Here is a 19675-nt window from a genome sequence, read left to right as displayed (position 1 = left end):
TTTTCTGTATCCCGTAAATTCTGGCATGTCGTATTTTCATTTTCATTTATCTCCAGGTATTTTTTTATTTCTCCTTTGATTCTTCATTGACCCAATCGTTGTTCAGTCATTTTGTTTAATCTCCACATATTTATGGCTTTTCTGATTTTCTTCCTATAGTTGATTTCTAGTTTCATACTGTTATGGTCAGAAAAGATGCTTGGTATTATTTCAACCTTCTTAAATTTATGGACACTTGTTTTGTGGCCTGATATGTGATCAGTCCTGGAGAGTGTTCCATGTGCATTTGAAAAAATGTGTATTCTTCGGTTTTTGGATGGAATGTGCTGTATATATCTACTAAGTCCATCTGTTCTAGTGTGTCGTTTAAGGCCAATGTTTCCTTATTGATCTTCTGTTTGGATGATCTATCCATTGGTGTAAGTGGAGTGTTAAAATCCCCTACTGTTATTGTGTTACTGTCTATTTCTCCTTTTATGTCTGTTAATAATTGCTTTATATATTTAGGTGTCCCTACATTGGATGCATAGATATTTATGAGTGTTATATCCTCTTGTTGGATTGTTCCCTTGATCATTATGTAGTGCCTTCTTTGTCTCTTGTTACAGTTTTTGTTTTAAAGTCTATTTTGTCTGATATGAGTATTGCTACCCTAACTTTCTTTTCCTTGCCATTTGCATGGAGTATCTTTTTCCATCCCTTCACTTTCAGTTTGTGAGTGTCTTTAGGTCTAAAGAGTGTCTCTTGTGTGCAGCATATATATGGATCTTGTTTTTTTATCCAATCAGCCACCCTATGCCTTTTGATTGGAACATTTAGTCCACTGACATTTAAAGTAGCTATTGGTAAGTATGTACTTACTGCCATTTTTTTACTTCTTTTCTCAGTGTTTTAGCAGTTGTTCTCTGTTCCTTTCTTCTTCTCTTGCTCTCTTCCCTTGTGGTTTGATGGCTTTCCTTAGTATTATGTTTAGGTTCCTTTCTCTTAGTTTTTTGAGTATTTATTATAGATTTCTGATTTGTGATTACCATGAGGTTCATATATAGTAACCTACATATATAGCAATCTGTATTAAGTTGATGGTCTCTTTAGTTTGACCTCTATCTGAAAGCTCTACTCTTTTACTCCCCTCCTCCCACATTTTATGTTTTTGATATCATATCTAACCTCATTTTTGTGCATTTATATCCATTACCCTTTTATCATGGAAATAGATAATTTTTCCTATTTGTGGTTTTCTCTTTCCCCCTTAAATAAGTCCCTTTAGCATTTCTTGTAGGACTGGTTTCTTGGTGATAAACTTCTTTAATTTTTGCTTATCTGGGAAACTCTTTATCTCTCCTTCCATTCTGAATGATAACCTTGCTGGGTAGAGTATTCTTGGCTGTAGGTTTTTTCCTTTTAGCACTTTAAATATATTGTGCCACTGTCTTCCAGCCTGTAAGGTTTCTGCTGAGAAGTCAGCTGATAGCCTTATGGGGTTTCCTTTGTATGTAACTTGTTGTCTTTCTCTTGCAGCTTTTAGGATTCTCTCTTTATCTTTAATTCTGGACATTTTATTTATGGTGTGTCTTGGTGTGGGCCTCTTTGGGTTTATCTCGTTTGGGGCTCTCTGTGCTTCCTGTACCTGGATGTCTGTTTCCTTCCTTAGGTTAAAGAAGTTTTCAGCTATTATTTCTTCAAATAGATTCTCTGCCCCTTTGTCTCACTCTTCTCCTTCTGGGACACCTATAATACGGATGTTAGTGTGCTTGATGTTGTCCCAGAGGTCCCTTAGACTGTCCTTGTTCTTTTTAATTCTCTTTTCTTTTATCTGTTCAGCTTGGGTGATTTCCTCTAGTCTTTCATCCCACTCACTGATCCACTCTTCTGTATCCTCTACTCTGCTTTTAAGTCCCTCTAGTGAATTTTTCATTTCCAGTATTGTGTTCTTCATTTACGATTGGTTCTTTTTTATATCTTCCATTTATTTGTTGATGTTCTCACTGAGTTCATCCATTCTTCTCCCAAGATCAGTGAGCAGCCTCATGACTCTTTGTTTGAACTCTCTGTCAGGTATATTGCTCATTTCTGTTTCATTTAGTTCCCTTTCTGGGGTGTTTTCCTGTTCCCTTACTTGGAATGTATTCCTTTGCCTCCTCATTTTGCCTCTTTCCCTGTGCTTGTGTCTATGTATTAGGTAGGACAGGTACATCTCCTGATCTTGGAGAGGTGACCTTATATAAGTGATGCCTTTTGAGGCCCAGCAGTGTGCTTCCCTCTTGTCACCAGTTCCAAATGTTCCAGGAGTGACCTCTGTGTGGGCTACCTGTGTCCTTCTGTTGTGGCTGGGTTGCTCTTCCCATAGGGGCCCAGGGAGGCTGAGCTGTCCCCCTGCCTGGCTGGTTGTAATGCTCAGCTGCATGTAGTTATTGTGGGCCCTTTAGTCTCTTTATCAGGTGTGGGTGGCCCCAGCACAGTGTGCTGCAAGGTCTAATAGCACATTCCTGTTGCAGTTTTTCTACTAAGTGAGTGGGCCCCCAGCATGGCTGGTTGTTAGGCTCAGGGGCTTACAATTGTTATAAGCCTCCAGCTTACATGGCTTTTGTAAGCTCTCTGAGGATTGCAGCTGGGTGGGGCTGGCCTCAGGCACAGGAGTACCCAATTGTTTCAGGCTTTGGAAGGTAGGGCCGATCCCCTATGTGGCTGTTTGGGAAGCCACAAGTCTTCTGCAGCTGACAAGCCCTGCCACCCACAGGGCTACACCCACAGTCAGCATAGTCTTGCCCTCTGTGCTTGCCCTGACCCCCTGAAGTGGACCCTGTCACTCCAAGGCAGGAGCCCCACTCACTCCACCAATGCCCCACACTCTCTACCTGCTCCTTGTGCACACCCTGCCCCACAGAGGTGGACCCACTCGCCAGGCTGCAGAGAATCCAGGCAGCTCATGTAGCAGGCCCACAAGTTGCCTGAGGGCTAGGGTTTGTTGTTGGGTGGGGCCAGTACCTAGGGCAGACTGCCTGCCCTGGCTGAGCTGGATTAAATCAGTGCTCTAGTGGGTGGGGCAGACCCTGGGCTAGCAGCCCTCTGGGAGAACTCAATGGTGTCTGCCAGCATCTGTGTCAGCACGTCCACACCAGATCACAACAATGGCTGCAGTCCCTGGAGAGATCTCACCTCTCACCGAGATGTACCCGGAGCCTATCAGGTGAGTCTCTTTTCACCAAAGGACTGTGCACCTTTCTTTCTGGTGATTTTAGGTTGCTTTCCAAAATGGGTGAATTTGTGTATGGGCCCTTTAAGAGCCAACTTTAATTTCTTTGTGACTCAGCTTTTCTGGGGGTATTCCCCATTGTTGTTAGTGGCCAGCAAAGCCAGATATTATGACACTCATCTTGGTTGTGCCGGGTCCAAAAAATGCCTATAGAAGGCACGCTCCCCAGCTCAGGTCCCCCACTCCTCCATTGAAGGCTGCATACATTTGGGCTATTCCCAGGTGGCCGTGAAGCATTGTGGCTTGTGAAGGCGGCGTTTTTTCTCTCCAGTAGGGAATTTCTGCCTCTTCCACCTCAATTAGGACTGTCATTTCTTGCAGGCATTCCTCTTATCCAGTTTTCAGCTCTCTCTCAGGGGTAATTTCTCCAAGAATAGTTGTAAATAGGCTGTGTCTATGGGAGGAGGTGAGTTCAGAGTCTGCCTACACCACCATCTTGACTTCTTCCCTAATGAAAGTCTTTAAAAAAAAAAGGAAAATCAATCTCATCAAAAATAAATTAAAACTGATTTCAAAAAGTTTTTTTAACCTAGTCTAAAGAGAATTTTTCCTGTAAGAAAACTACCCAAAGAAAGTGAAAAAACATATTGAAGTCCTATTAATTCCTGTGTGTATTTTCTCTCTGCAAGTTTTGTTGTTGTTGACTTTATCTTCAGACATCTCATGTAATATCAGCCATCTCTTCTGTCTCAGTTTAGCTCTTATATAATAAATTAACTCAGTAGTTACTGAAATCCTATGGGAAGGGGGAAAGATGTCTTATTGACAGCTATGAGTCTCAAGCAGTAGAAATAGTATTGCGACTAAACAGCATTATTTTCTCCTGCCTATTCAATAACCTTTAATATCCAATCTTATCCCTTGACTAATTATAAGCACAGTATTATACATGGCAACATATCAGTGACTATTCTAAAATGAGCTAAAATACTTTTGTTCATGCACTAAAAATAGTTGTATTTCAGACTAAAAAAGTCATTAGAGATGTGAGTACAAAAGCTTTATTTTCTTTTCTTGAAACTTATGACACCAAAATCTCTATGTCGATGGATGCAGATAAATCCATGAAAAAAGTTCAACAGGAAAATGTCCTTGTAAAGTGTAGGTGGAACAAAGTGGGTATCTCTCCTGGACAGCGATTGAACGAAGGATCCAAAAAAATTAGAGAAGTCAGTAAGACTGTGCTGAGTAGAGCAGAGGAAGAAATCCCACCCCTCCTCCCAGCTTTCGTCACAAAAATAGAACAGAAAGGGGAAGATTATTCCAAGGATTAAAATAGATTTGTAATAAGTTACTAAATGTGAAGTTGTTTTCTCAAGTTTACACAGTAACTGAAAGTTGAACTGTGTAATAGAGGAAATTTCTCAAAATTTCTGGTCAGGCATACATATCATAGAACACAATATTGGTCAATATTACATGGAGGATTTGTTTAAGAAACGTTACAAAGATAATGTGGGGACAAGTATAAAGCTATCTTTTGGGCAAAGCTGAGTTTCCTAAAACTTTTCATCCATTTTTGAAAAACATTTCACATTTTTACCAAAGATATTTATTAGGCATCATTAAGCATATGGTAGTATACTAGGTTTTGAAATCTAGTTTCTCGGAAAAAAGGAAAAGTGAAATAAATATCACAACTATAATGAGCTGCTATTATATTAAAAATTGAAAGTCACTTATAAAAGTAATCTATTCTCTATGAGTAGTGAAGGCTTTAGTAATCTGTGACTTTTTAATGTTATTTATTAACTCTATTTGTTTCGTTCAGTTCTTTTTCTTACACTTTGGATAACTGATATGAAAACCTGAATTTTAGGACATTTAACCCTACTGACATCAGAATCCCCCAAGGATAAAAACTGACTTTTTCCTACTATTTCAAAAGGAGTTCAACTTCCTAAATTCAAAGTGTCACCAATGAGTCAGACACAAATCAGTACAGTCAGTGTTTTTAAAGCAGAAGTTAAAGTTTTTGTTTTGTTAAAGGATTGTCTGTTATGTGTGAGTATATTCCATTTTGCTTCATTACCATAAAAATAGTATCAAAAAGCTTGAAGAATACCAAAGTTTTTGATTTTAAATCTTGCAAATAATGTCTGTCTTTTTTTAAAAGTTGCTCAAACAGTTTCTTTTGTTTGGGCTCTGTTGTTCTTATTAAAATTCTACTTTGGTTTGTGTCCTCATAGATTTTCAGAGTAATATAAATGAAGAGGAAGTAGAAAATATGAGAAGTTTTACACATGAGATACAAACTCAGTCAGTGGAAAACAATTATTGATCATAAATAAAAGGTAAGTATCGAGAGAATAAAATGTAAACTAAATAATTTTAAAATTTTTTTTTGCCAAATGCTGTTTTCTGCCAAAGGTGCTGATCCTGATTCTGCTTTTTCATTGTAAAAAGAGAGAGAGAGGTTAGTAAATACTAGGGAGGCATTAAAGATGTGATAACACCAAATTCAGGCTTTCTCCTTGACAGGATTGTCTAGGGATTAGAAGAGAATTGCACGAAGGAATGACTTCTTTGCTTTGAAGTTCATTCATGTCACGACTAAAATCCTCTGAGAACAACCCAGAGACAGGACCCACACTCTGGGAAACAGTGATCTGGTGAGCATCCTTCTTCTGAACTTCTACGACTGTATTGTCTTCTGTCTATCCTATGTAATGTGCACGCAAAATGTACCTGTGGCTTTATTCTTTTTCAGTCCGGTCTTTGTAACTAAGTTTGGAGACTGCTTGAGAGCAAAGACCATAAAAGTTTTAGAATTCCAAAGTGCTGATCAGAGCATGTTACACATAAAATATTCCTCATTAGTATTTGTTCATCAAGTGGTTGTACACCTACCTTGCCAGCAAGCACAGATGGCATGTCAAGATATTGTTAGTTATGCTTGAAGCTGCCCCATAGTATAGTCTATATCATAAGTAGATTTATTTTTCAAGAGAGTATAAGTTCCAAAGCCCCTAAAATATATATGTTTGCTCAAATAAAGCTGACAAAAGATTTGGGAAATTTAAGACATGATTGTGTATATCTATGTGTGTGTGTGTGTGTGGGTGTGTGTGTGTACTCCACAGGAGTACAACATATACCCAGTCCAAATCCTTAATTTTATTTGGAGTTGGATGTGATTTATCCTATATCCTGCATCTGTTGACTGTCTTTCGTGGCATTTGACTTCTTTGTGTTCTTTGCAACATTTTTCTGTGAGCACACCTTCTGTGGTAATTATATTTTTTAAATCTTCATAATCAGCCCTATTGAGATATAATTTACACACAATAAAAAGTACCACGTATTTAATGTATAGAACATTCCTAGTACCCAAAAAAGATCCCTCCTGACCCCTTGCAGTCAATTATCCCATTTCCAACCCCATGAAACCACTGATATGCTTTCTATCATTATAGACTAGCTTTGTCTTTTTCTAGAATGTCAGATGAGTAGAACGATACAGTATGTACTTTTTGTTTCTGGCTTCTTTTACATAGCATAATGCTTTTGAGATTTATCCATGTTTTATGTATATCAATAGTTCATTGCTTTTATTACTGAGTAATATTCCATTGTATGGCTGTAACACATTTTGTTTATCCATTCACCAGTTGATGGATATTTGGGGGGTTTTTTGGTTTTTTTTTTTTCACTTTTTATCTTCTATGAACATACATGTCCGTCTTTATATATGTTTGTGGGCATTTATTTTTATTCCTCTTGAATAAATACCTAGGGGTGAAATTCCTGGGTAATGTAAAAAGACGTCTGTTTAACTTTGTAAGAGATTGCTAAGCTCTTTTCCATAGTGGTTGTGCCATTTCACGTTCCCACCAGCAATGTGTGAGGGTTTCATTTGCACCCCTTCACCACCTCTCAGCCCAGACTTAATGTTGTTGGCCTTTTTAATTTTAGCATTCTGATGGGTATGCAGTGGTATCTCATTGTGGTTTTAATCTGCATTTCTCTGATGACCAATAACATGGACCACCTATTTATGTACTTATTGGTCATTTTTATATCATCTTTTGGAAAGCCTCCTCAAAATTTCTGCCTATATTTTAATTGCATTGTTTCTCTTCTTACTGTTGGGTTGTAAACTTTGTTTGGACACAAGTCTTTTGACAGGTGTATGTTTTGTAAATATTTTCTCCCATTTTCTTTCTTTTTTTTTTTTTTTGTGAGGAAGATCAGCCCTGAGCTAACATCCATGCTAATCCTCCTCTTTTTGCTGAGGAAGACCGGCTCTGAGCTAACATCTATTGCCAATCCTCCTCCTTTTTTTTCCCCCAAAGCCCCAGTAGATAGTTGTATGTCATAGTTGCACATCCTTCTAGTTGCTGCATGTGGGACGCGGCCTCAGCATGGCCGGAGAAGAAATGCATTGGCGCGCGCCCAGGATCCGAACCCAGGCCGCCAGTAGCGGAGCGCGCGCACTTAACCGCTAAGCCACGGGGCGGCCCTTCTCCCATTTTCTTAAAGGTGTCTTTGACAGAGCAAAAGGTTTCAAATTTGATGAAGTCCAATTTATTGATTCTTTTCTCTTACAGGTCATGCTTTTTGTATCCTATCTAAGAATCTTTGCCTGACACAAGGTCACAATGATTTTCTCCTATGTTTTCCTTTAAAAGGTGTATCGCTTTAGCTTTTCCACTTATGCCTATGATCCATTTGACTTAACTTTTGTGTGTGGTATGAGATAAGGGTTAAGGTTTACTTTTTCCATATTGATATCCAGTAGAGCCAGCACCATTTGGTGAGAAGACTACCTTTTCCCCAAGGAATTGCTTTGCTGCCTTTGTCAAAAATCAAATAAACAGGACCTACAACTAGGATATGCAACTATGTACTGGGGCTTTGGGGTGAGAAAATAAAAAAGAGGAAGACTGGCAACAGATGTTAGCTCAGGGCCAATCTTCCTCAAAAAAAAGTCAAATAAACATATATGTGTAGTTTATATTTGGACTATCAATTCTATTCCTTTTCCTACATAACTATACTTTTGTCAATACTACATTATTTTAATTACTGTAGTTTTACTGTAAGACTCAAAATCAAGTAGTATAAGTCTTCTAAATTGGTCCACCTTTTTCAAAACTCCTTTGCATTTCTATACATATCTTTTAATGGGCATGTCAATTTCTACCAAACAGCCTAATGAGATTTTGATTGGGATTATTTTGAATTTATTGATCAATTTGGGGAGAATTATAATCTTAACAATATTGAGTATTCCAATCCATGAATATGATACATATGTTTCCAATTATTCAGGGTCTTAATTTCTCTCATCAATATTTTATAGTTTTCAGTGTACGTCTTAAACGTCTTTTATACCATTTATCACTATGTATTTAATGATTTTGGGTGCTGTAGTAAATGCTACAGTAAATCCTATTTTTTTAATTGTTCAATGCTATTATATATAAATACAATTGGTTTTTTATATTAACTTTGTATCCTACAACCCTGCTAAACTTACCTATTAGGTCTAAAAGATTCTTGTAGATTCTTTAGGATTTTCAACATACAGTACCATGCTGTCTGTGAACAAAGATCATTTATTTTTTCCTTTCCAATCTCTGTGCCTCTTAATTCTTTTTCTTGCTTTATCACACATGCTTGGACCTGCAGTACAATGTTGAATAGAAATAGTGAGAGTGGATAGCCTTGCTTTGTTCCTGATGTAATGGGGAAAGCATTTTGTCTTTTATTATTATTATGTTAGTTGTAGGATGGATGAATGGATGGATGGATGGGTAGGTGGGTGGATGGGTGGGTGGGTGGGTGGGTGGGTGGATGGATGGATGGATGGATGGATGGATGGATAGATAGATAGATAGATAGATAGATAGATAGATGTCTTTTTATCATACTGTAGAAATTTCCTTCTATTCCTAGTTTTTTAAAAATCGTGAATAGGTGTTGAATTTTCACCGTGTTTTCTGCATCTATTGAGATAACATACAGTTTTTCTCCTTTGTTCTGTGCCATTGGTTTTTGGATGTTAAATCAGCTCTGCATTCCTGAGATAAATTTCACTTTGCAATGATGTATTTTCCATTTTATATATTGCTGGATTCAATTTGAAAATATTTGTTATGGATTTTGAATATATGTTCATGACAGAGATCCATCTGTAGTTTTCTTTTCCTGTGATGTCCTTGGTTTTGCTTTCAAGGTAATATTAAAGTTGTAAAATGAGTTTTGAAGTATCCCTCCTCCTTTATTTTCAGAAAGAGTTTGTGTTTCTTGAGTTTCTTCCTTAAATCTTTGGTAGACTTCAACAGTGATATTATGTTGGCCTGGAATTTTCTTCCTGGGAAGGATTTTAACTAAAAATTAAGTTTATTTAATTGAAGAAAGCCACTTAGGTGTTCTAGTTCTTCTTGAGTCAGTTTTGGTCATTTATGTTTTTCAAGGAAATTGTTCATATCATCTACACTGTCAAATTTATTCACATATAATTGTTTATACTATTACCTTTTTATCCTTTCAAAATCTGTGAAATCTATAGTGGTGTTCCTACTTTTATTTTTGATCTTGACAATTTAGTTCCTTTTAGTTTTTTCTTGATCAATATAGGCAGAGATTTATCAATTTCATTGATTATTTTTGAAAGAACTAGATTTGGGGTTCATTAATATTTCTCTATTGTTTTTCTGTGTTAATTTCTGATATTTTTTTTTATTTTCTTTCCTTTTACCTTGGATTTAACTTGCTCTTCCTTTTGTGGTTTCTAAATACAAATTTAAATCAACAATTTTTAGACATTTCTTCTTCTTAATACAATCATTTAAAACTATACGTTTTCCTCAAATCATTGTTTTAGCTATGTCTAAGTAATTTTTATATGTTGTAATTTCATTTACATTCAGTTCAAAACTTTTAAAAATTTCCCTTGTCCTGTGTTCTTTGTCTCATGGAGTGTTATGCCATTTATATTTAATGTTATCATCAATATAATTTAAATCTACTATCTTTCTCTTTATTTTCCATTTGTCCCATCTGTTCTTATTCCTTTTTTCCTATTTTTCTTTTGGATTGATTATTTTATTAGCATTCCATTTTATTTTCACAATTGGCTTATTGTCAGGTCTACTTCTATAATTTTTTTAGTGTTTTCTCTAATGTTACCAATATACATCTTTAATTTGTCACAGTGTATCTTCAGATAATATTATACCACTTCACTTATAAGGTACTTACAATAATATACTCCCTTTTCCCCTTGTTCTTTGTACTATTGTCTTTTTGCTATTTACTTCCACATACATTTTACTTCAACAAATGTTACAAAACCCACACACTGTCACTATTATGCTTTAGACAGCTGAATGTCTTTTAAAGCATTTAAAAATAAGATAATTTATATTTTATATTCATTCTTTTTTCATTCCTGGTGCTCTTCATTCTTTGATTCTTCATTCTTTTCTTGAATCAATCCAAGATTCTACCTCATATAATTTCCCTTCTGCCTGAAGAACTTACTAGAACATTTCTTATAGTAAAGTGCTGCTGGCAATGAATTTTCTAAACTTTGCTTTTGTCTAAAAAGTCTTTACTTTGTCTTTGCTTATGAAAAATATTTTCACTGGATGTCTTAGTCTGTTTGGGCTGCTATAACAAAATATCACAGACTGGATGGCTTATAAACAACAGAAATTTATTTCTCACTGTTTTGAAGGCTGGCAGTCCAAGATTGGAGTGTCAGCATGATAAGTTTCTGGTGAAAGCCTTCTTCCAGGTTGCAGACTGCCAACTTCTTGCTATGTCTACACAAGGAGGAAGAAGTAAAGGGTCTCTCTGGGGCCTCCTTTATACAGGCACTAATCCAATTCATGAGACCTCTGCCCTCGTGATCTGATCACTCCTAAAGGTTCCACCTCCTAATACTACCACTTTGGTCATTAGTATTCAATGTGAAATCAGAATTTAGAATGAGAGATTAGAATTCAATATGAATTTTGGGGGACACAAACATTCAATTTATAGCACTAGATATAGAATTCTATACCTTCCCTTTTAGCACTTGTATGTCGTTTCAGTGTATCTTGGCTTGATTAGTTTCTGATGAGAATCAAGCAGTTATTTTTTCCATAATTCCTCTGTGCATAGTCTTTATTTTTTCTTATGATTGTCTTTAATATTTTCTTTTTATCACTAGTTTACAACAGTTTATAGTGTGCCTTGGTGTAATTTTATTTGTGTTTATCCTGCTTGGGTGTGTTTGAGCTTCTTAGACATGTGGATGTCTAGTTTTCACCAATTTTGAAAATATTTTGGCCACTATTTTTTTACATATTTTTCTGTTCTCCTCTCCTTCTGGGACTCCAATAGTGTGTGTGTGTGTGTGCGCGCGCGCGCACGCATGTGTGTGTGCATGAGTGTGTGTGTGAGGCTGCTTTAGGTCACTAAAACTCTGTTTATTTTTATTTTCAGTCTTTTCTATGTTTCATTTAGAATATTTATATTGCTATATTTCAAAATCATTAATTTTTTCTCCTGCGATGTCTAATTTGTAGGCTATTCCATTCTATAAAAGTTTTATTTTTAGAGATTTTGACCATAACAGTGAACAGAGAATGTGGGCTGTGTTGTGTCTTCTAACCTGGATCAAGGAAAACCCAACTGCTCTGTGATGAATGGATGAGCCCACAGTCCCAGGTGGGTGGAGCTGCTAGCAACCCCCTAGCCTTGAAGACACAGTGCAGCTCCCCCTAAACTTCCAGCACAGGGCCAAGACCTGAGCAGAGCATCAGCAGTTGAGTGCATCACTGGCCACAGAAACTATAGAGTGACTTGGCATTGTGCTTTGTTTCTGACCATGAGGACTCCACAGTTGACCTTCACTTCAAGGGGGCATTAAATACAGGGGGAGGTGACAGGAAGACTAGACATTGGTTGTGACTCTTCTTGGAAATTTCTGCTACCTTCCTTGAGGGAGAGTGAGGACTGAGGAGACATCAGCTTCTCTCTTTTCCTAGCTCCTGGAGAACTAGAACTTTTTAAAGAGAACTTCCTTAGATAGAAACCCTCACTGCACAATGTCCTTCACAACCTACCTGGCCCACCTCCAATTAGGAGCCAGCTGGCCGGTTGACCTGGATTATCTGAGAGAACCAGTGACCCTAGTTAAGCAGCTTCCCACCACAAGGAACAAGAGGAAACTGCTGGAAGAGGAAACCCCCATGTGAGAAGCACAATTAGGTTCTGACCCTGTTCTGTGAGGAGGACCTGGAGCTGTTGTGTCCCCAGTGCAAGGTCTCCTCCGACCACCTTGATCACCCCCTGACGCCCATTGAGAAAGCTGCAGCTAGTCACAGGAGGAAGCTCAAAAGCTACATTGAGCCCCTGAGAAAGCAGGTTGAAGGGGCTGAAAGGGGTTAGAAATGCAAATCTCACCATCTTTTAGAGGGAGAAGAAAGGTGGGAAAGTGGAGGAGGAAATTACACTCTAAATTTGAAGAACTTAAGCATTTCTTCCCAAAGGAGCAGGATGCAATTCATGCCAGGCTACTTATGGAAGAGAAGGATGATGAAAAAGACCTCGCTGATAACAAAAGACAGACTCCAGATCCTATTTTCACATTAAAAAATCTGCTTTGTGAACTAACAAAGAAGTGTTTCCAGGCAGATATGGGGTTACTGATGGGCTTGAAAGGATCTACAAGTATGAGAACCTGCAAACCCCAACAGTCTTTTCATATGAATTTACGACAGGGAGTTGCAGTGTCTCTCTGCAATATTTAAGCCAGCAAAAAATGTTCAGCACATTTCAGGCATTTTGACACTATATTTGAAAACTTCCCAACACAAACTTATTAACTCAGAAAATAGAAAAAGTATGATATTTGATATGAGGAAACCAAACTGTCCTCCCGGTTTCAGTCCATTGACTTTTTACACAGTCCTGGGTTCTGAGGGATTTGATGCTGGCAGGTGTTGTTGGCAGGTAGAAGTAAGAGGCACAGGTGTGTGGTCCTTTGGCGTATGTAAAGAATCTTTGCCTGGAAATGCTAATACAGCACCATTCCCCAGGAATGCATGTTGGCAATTCCATCATCAGACTAATGCAGGCAGTATATGGGATCTAGCATCTGGCAGCAGATGGATGGACCTTCATCTGGACTATGAATCAGGAGAGATTTTACTTTATAATTTGAATGATAGATCATATTTGTTTATACTGATACGTTGATAGGAAAACTTATGCCTTATTTCTGTATTAGACCTCCTTGAAAGTCTCTTGCAATCCACGTAGCCAGAGATGAGTCCTATGTTCTTGGAAGCTACTTCTAGAAAGAATGCAAATCCAAAAAAAAAAAGTTTTATTTTTAGAAGTTCCATTTGGTTCATTTTTTATGTTTCTTTCTCTCATTATGTTCATGTTTTCCTGTAAATCATTAAATACATTTGGTGTGTATGTGTGTGTATAAAAGTGGTTTAAAGTCTTGTATGCTAGCTCCATTATCATTGCTATTTCTGTCTGTTTTGTTCTTTTTTTTAATTTTATTTATTTTCCCCCCAAAGCCCCAGTAGATGGTTGTATGTCATAGCTGCGCATCCTTCTAGTTGCCGTATGTGGGACGCGGCCTCAGCATGGCCGGAGAAGCGGTGTGTCAGTGCACACCCAGGATCCGAACCCGGGCCGCCAGTAGCGGAGAGTGCGCACTTAACTGCTAAGCCATGGGGCCAGCCCTCTGTGTCTGTTTTTACTGACAGAAGTTTGTCCAAATTAAAGACCATATTTTCCTGCTTTTTTTTTTTTTTTTGGTGAGGAAGATCAGCCCTGAGCGAACATTCAATGCCAATCCTCCTCTTTTTTGCTGAGGAAGACTGGCCCTGGGCTAACATCCATGCCCATCTTCCTCTACTTTTTATGGGACGCTGCCACAGCATGGCCTAACAAGCGGTGCATTGGTGTGCGCCCGGGATCCGAACCGGCTAACCCCGGGCCGCCGCAGCAGAGCACGCACACTTAACTGCTTGCGCCACCAGGCCGGCCCCTTTCCTGCTTTCTTTGAATGTCTAGTAATTCTTCTTTGGATGCCAAACATTATGAATTTTATATTGTTGAGTGCTGAATTTCACTGTATACCTTTAAAGAATGTTGGACATTGTTCTGGAAGGGATTTAAATTACTTGCAGATCAGCATGATATTTTTACACTTGTTTTTAAACTTTTTTAGAGTGGATCTAGAATCACCTTTACTCTGGGGCTGGCTTAGCCCACTCTAACTAACGCATAACCCTTCTGAGATTTCTCTCTCTCTTTTTTTTTTTTTTGTGAAGAAGATCAGTCCTGAGCCAACATCTGATGCCAATCCTCCTCTTTTTTTTTTCTCTGAGGAAGATAGGTCCTGAGCTAACATCTGTGTGCATCTTCCTCCACTTTATATGGGATGCCACCACAGCATGGCTTGACAAGCGGTGCGTTGGTGCGCGCCCAGGATCTGAACCTGCAAAACCAGGGCCACCGAAGCGGAGCGCATGCACTTAACCACTTGTGCCACTGGGCCAGCCCCATGAGATTTCTCTTGAATGCTCCATGCACTCAGTGAGATCTCTCTACTCTGGCTGGTGGAAATTCAAATAATTCCTCGCCCTCTGTAAGTTCTGAGAGTTGTTCGTCTTACAGTTCTCCACTAATTTTTCTTTCTCTGACAGTTTTTCTTTACCTGGCCTAACAAAGTTCCAACTTTACATGCACAGATTTGTGATCATCCAAAGACTCAAGGGGACCCATACACAGATTTCTACAGTGCTTTGTATGCATAGCAACCTCATCTCTGCCCAGCAAATTCTAGCCATCTTGGCTTCCTGATCTCTGGTATTGGTCTTTTCAACCCATTAAGAACTCATTAGGATCTTCCCCTTACTGCAATCTACAAATTGCCTCCAGGCAGAAAGCAGAGGGCAACCATAGGACTCACCTCATTTGCTTCCCTCCTGTCAGGAATCACGGTCGTGTGCTGCCTGTTAACCAATGTGTGAAGACAGTTTTTTTTATATAATTTTCCTATTTTCTAGTTGTGTTTTTCAAGAGGGCAAGTCCTATAGTAGCTTTGCGTTCACAAGCGGAAGAGCAGGTCCCTGTGGGAATCTAATTGTCTTTTGTAGAGATACTGCATGTACTTTTTATTAAGGAGACCTTTTCTTGGAGACAATTGTGTTGTTGCCTCTACTGAGGGATACAGTATTCACTGATTTCAGAATGCATTTCCATTAATTTCTTGGCTCAGAGTTTCCACAAGGATCATAAAAGTCTAGGGCTTCTTGGGGCTGGCTCAGTGGCATAGCAGTTAAGTTTGCACAATCCACATCGGTGGCCCAGGGTTCGCTGTTCGGATCCTGGGCACGGACCTACTCACTGCTCATCAAGCCATGCTGAGGAGGGGTCCCACATAGAAAACCCAGAATGACCTACAACTAGGATAGACAACTATGTACTGGGGCTGTGGGGAGAAAAAAAGAAAACAAATGGGGGAAGATTGGCAATAGATGTTAGCTCAGGGCCAATCTTCCTCAAAAAAAAAAAAGTTTAAGGCTTCTTGACAGTATTTCCATACATGGTCCAGGATAAGTGACTATAATCTACACTTGATGCTGAGATAATAAGAGTGTTTCCAGTGGGGTTACATATTTGCACCTCCTGGTTTTTATGGGAAAAGCTGAGGACTAGCCTCTCCTGTACATGGTCTGCAATCTTGAACCTTGCTGTTATGTTGCCATTAAAGCTTCAGTCCCAAAAGTATTTACCGTGTGGGCCACACAGCTCCAACTCCTACCTACTATTGCTTGTTCCTGCTTGGTTTGCAACATCTGGAGATTTAACCATCTTCTTTTAAAATTCAGCTATGTAACGTTACAATAGCTATGAAATGTTAATAGTTTTTCTGTAATTCTATGCATACGTAATGAAGGAGTGTGTTTTCCAACATCAGCCCAACCTGCCATTTTGACTCTAAGTGTTCCAAAATTGTTGCATGATAAAGCTGCAGGTCAAAGAGATTGCATGATTTAAACAGGATAGGAATTGATTCCTAGGAGAGTAGAAAAGTGATACTTTATAGACCAAGAAATATTTTGTCGAGCTTCATTTAATCTTGAATTGAAATTCTTCATTCACGGCCTCCCAGCAAAATGTAAGTCTAGCTTGAGTGCTGCAAGCATATAGCAGATAGTATTTAGCAAGTGATCAATGTTCATAAATGTTTTTGGATGATTATAAACAGCAGAAGCACATTGAAAGATCACGTTTTCAAATAAATATTGGAATCAAGTAGCAGAAGTTTAAAATATAATTGAGAAATTCAGTACTATTGCTTTCAAGTGTGTAGAGGGTTAAGTTTGAGGCTTATGGAAACCCACCTGTGGTCTTTTAATTACTAGATTTTTAAAACTTCATAATTGGTATATTGAGTTTTTTTATATTGAAAGTGATTTGCTAATGTATTTGCTCTCCAAAGCTATACACCCTGTCCCTCCTCCCTGTCAAGTTTGAGAGATTGTTTTGTTAAAAAATTTCTAGGTAAAACTTTAGTTCATATCCAAATTTTGCTTGCTATAATTTTAACCACTGGTGAAATTGTCATGTTTTATAATGCTTCTTCATTTTTCAAGAGAACATTCTTTTTTTTTTTTTTTTTTTTGTGAGGAGGTCAGCCCTGTGCTAACATCTGCCAATCCTCCTCTTTTTTTTTTTTTTTTTGCTGAGGAAGACGGCCCTGGGCTAACATCTTTGCCCATCTTCCTCCACTTTATATGGGACGCTGCCACAGCATGGCTTGCCAAGCAGTGCGTCGGTGCGCGCCCGGGATCCGAACCAGCGAACCCTGGGCCGCCGCAGCGGAGCGCACGCACTTAACCGCTTGCGCCACCGGGCCGGCCCCGAGAACATTCATTTTTAAATGATGTTTACAATAATAAATTTGAATGTTCTTGACAAAAATATGGGATTTAAACAGTATTTCCTTTTTTATTTTTGTTAAATAGATTCCTGGTTATTTTCAAAGTGGGCACTATGTCAATCAATGTCAATTGCATTTTCTCCTTCAGGTTAGTCAAACACTGCTCCAATATAATCCAACTTTTTAGAACATTTGGCATCATTTCTCCTATATCTGTTTCCACATTCTAGGCCAAATACAGAAATAAATGGATGTTAGAAGTTTAGCCAATTTGCACATATAAATGTCTAGTCCATCTGTAGCAGTCCAAATATGTCTCCCTTAATTTAATTTAAGCCTAAGTGTCTTGAATGGACATAATTAGAAAAGGGAAGAGATAAAACAGCATTATTTACAAGTACTGAAACAGGCTATGAAAGATCGGACCAACAGTTTAAATTTAGTTAAAATGACCAAAGGAAAACAAAGAGTAGCTATAAGATCCTCAATCATAGAGAAGCCATAACACTTAGGAAGAGAAGCACAGCTAATTCATACAAATAATAAAAAGTTGCTAATAGAATGAAGTCTGCTGAATTATAAATTGCTATTGGGTAGTTTTGTAGTAAGTATACATGTAGCATCTGCCACATTCATCCAACTTGAATACATGTCATATAGTGAAATAAAATATGAAGACCTACTTAAAATTTTTGCAGGCTAAATGCTACTGAACTACTTAGTGCTTTACATTTTCATTCCTGAAAATCCAATTTCCCTTCAGGTTTTTCTTTCTCCTCTACTAGCAGCATTCACATAACTTCTATATCTAGAAAATTAGTGGAATAAATCATTAAAAATAAAAAAAACGAATTTTAAATAGATTCAATCACAAAACATTAAGCCATCCTCAACATGACTTTTTTAGGAACTAAATCCTGGAAATGTTTTCTAACATTCTTTGATAAATAATGGTTGATAAGAAATAAGCATCTTGAGTTTATGATTTCAGAAGGTCTTCTGATAAAATTTAAACAAACATGCTCATCAACAAAGTGGAAATAGGAATAAGTATCAGAAGAGGAGTCTTACAGGAAAAATCATCTTTTTAAAAGCTCTTTGTCATAAATTTTTCTTGAGACAGGGTCTTATCCTTTCATGACAGCCATTTTTAGTACTACATATGCTTGTATGTATATCTTAAAACTTAAAAGCATTGGCCTCAAAACGCCCTGCTGTGCACTGGTTGTAGTGACAATAATTTAAAGACAGCCAGATTATCATCAGAAGGAGACTTGTGTATCCATAATATGGAATATCATGCAGCTATTAAAAAAGTAAGTTACATCTGCTTTATGGTCCTTGTGGAATGTCTAATACACTGATTTTTGTAAAAAAAACAAAAATATTATATATATACATACATACATATACACACATAATTGATTATAGAAAATAATAAATACATGTTCTTAAGACCATAGAAAAATGTTTGGCATGATGCACATCAAACTGATATGATTGGCTATCTTAGAAAGGGTAGAGAATTACTACTTGTTTCTTTATTCACTTTGTTTTTTGTTTTTTGACCTGTACTAACAACCATACATTATATTTGTAATTTATAAAAACTAGTAAATCAAACCATATTAGGAGGAGGGAGGGCCTGTAAGTGACTACAAGGGGACCTGAGTCAAAATTAAAAATGGACTAAATATAAGTCTGACGGAATAAACTGAGAGATTCTAATTTTTTCCAGCAGTGTAGAATCATAATCTTCAGGCCATATCTACTTCTACACTGTCACCCCCTCCCCCGCAAACCAGTGTATCAATCAGACCAGTTCATGAATGGGCTTTATGCCATTTCATATGTTCTTTTAATATTTCTCCATTTTTTATGGGATTGGCTAAAAAAGTAATACATAAACAAGTGTATCCAAAAACTAGTTAGTGTTCAGTCACTTTGCTGGGCTTGGGGGCAGTACCTGTGGCTGAGGGAAGGCAGCGGCAGTGTGGACAGCTGGTCAAGTGGCGTGCCAAGGAAACACAGTCAGCTGCCACTTCAGATTCTGCGGAAGAGAAGGGCAAGCTCATCCAAACAGTGTCTCCTCACAAATTCTCTTCTGAACAGACTTCCAAAAAGATTACACTCATAAGGCAACCATTTTTGGTTATGCCACCTGTGCCAATTATCAATTTATTGCTTCTTTGGTCCAAATTCACCCTTCACTGCCTGCTCTGTGAAAACAGATATGGGCCTTTTAAATGCTTTTCCTTTGCCCACTGACATGATGTTATGCTTTTACAGTAGAGGATATTAGAAAGACATTGAAGAAGGAAAGGGTTTTTCTTTCTGGTTCTGGTTGCTTCCTGGCCAAGTTCCTGCAATGCATGCAGCTTCCTCAGGGCCCAGCTTCTGTAGTGCTGGTGGCTTACCCAGCACGGGGCTTCTGAAGCACATCCTACTTCTCCAGCATTTGGCTCCTGCAGTGCTCAGCAGCCAGCAGTTTTCCTTGGCACCCTCCAGGG

General features: G+C 38.1%; 1 long non-coding RNA gene across 6 annotated transcripts in view; it reads left to right on the top strand.

Annotated features, from left to right (window-relative positions):
* The first annotated feature begins 3065 nt into the window (after window positions 1-3065).
* The window catches only part of LOC147917348 (uncharacterized), a 63016-nt gene continuing 46406 nt past the window's right edge, over window positions 3066-19675 (top strand). For 4 of the 6 annotated variants that reach the window (XR_015552027.1, XR_015552029.1, XR_015552028.1 and 1 more), the window contains exons 1-3: window positions 3066-3187; window positions 5443-5547; window positions 5735-5865. This is a non-coding gene — a long non-coding RNA (uncharacterized LOC147917348). Of the gene's footprint in view, window positions 3188-5442; window positions 5548-5718; window positions 5866-19675 lie in introns of all 6 variants that reach the window. The other 2 variants (XR_015552026.1, XR_015552030.1) reach the window with 2 other exon arrangements.

Source organism: Ceratotherium simum, chromosome 4, assembly GCF_057802395.1.
Source record: "Ceratotherium simum simum isolate JZ-2026a chromosome 4, ASM5780239v1, whole genome shotgun sequence".
Taxonomy (NCBI): domain Eukaryota; kingdom Metazoa; phylum Chordata; class Mammalia; order Perissodactyla; family Rhinocerotidae; genus Ceratotherium; species Ceratotherium simum.
The sequence above is the reverse complement of the archived record's forward strand: the minus strand, read 5'-3'. Positions and strand labels throughout refer to the sequence as shown.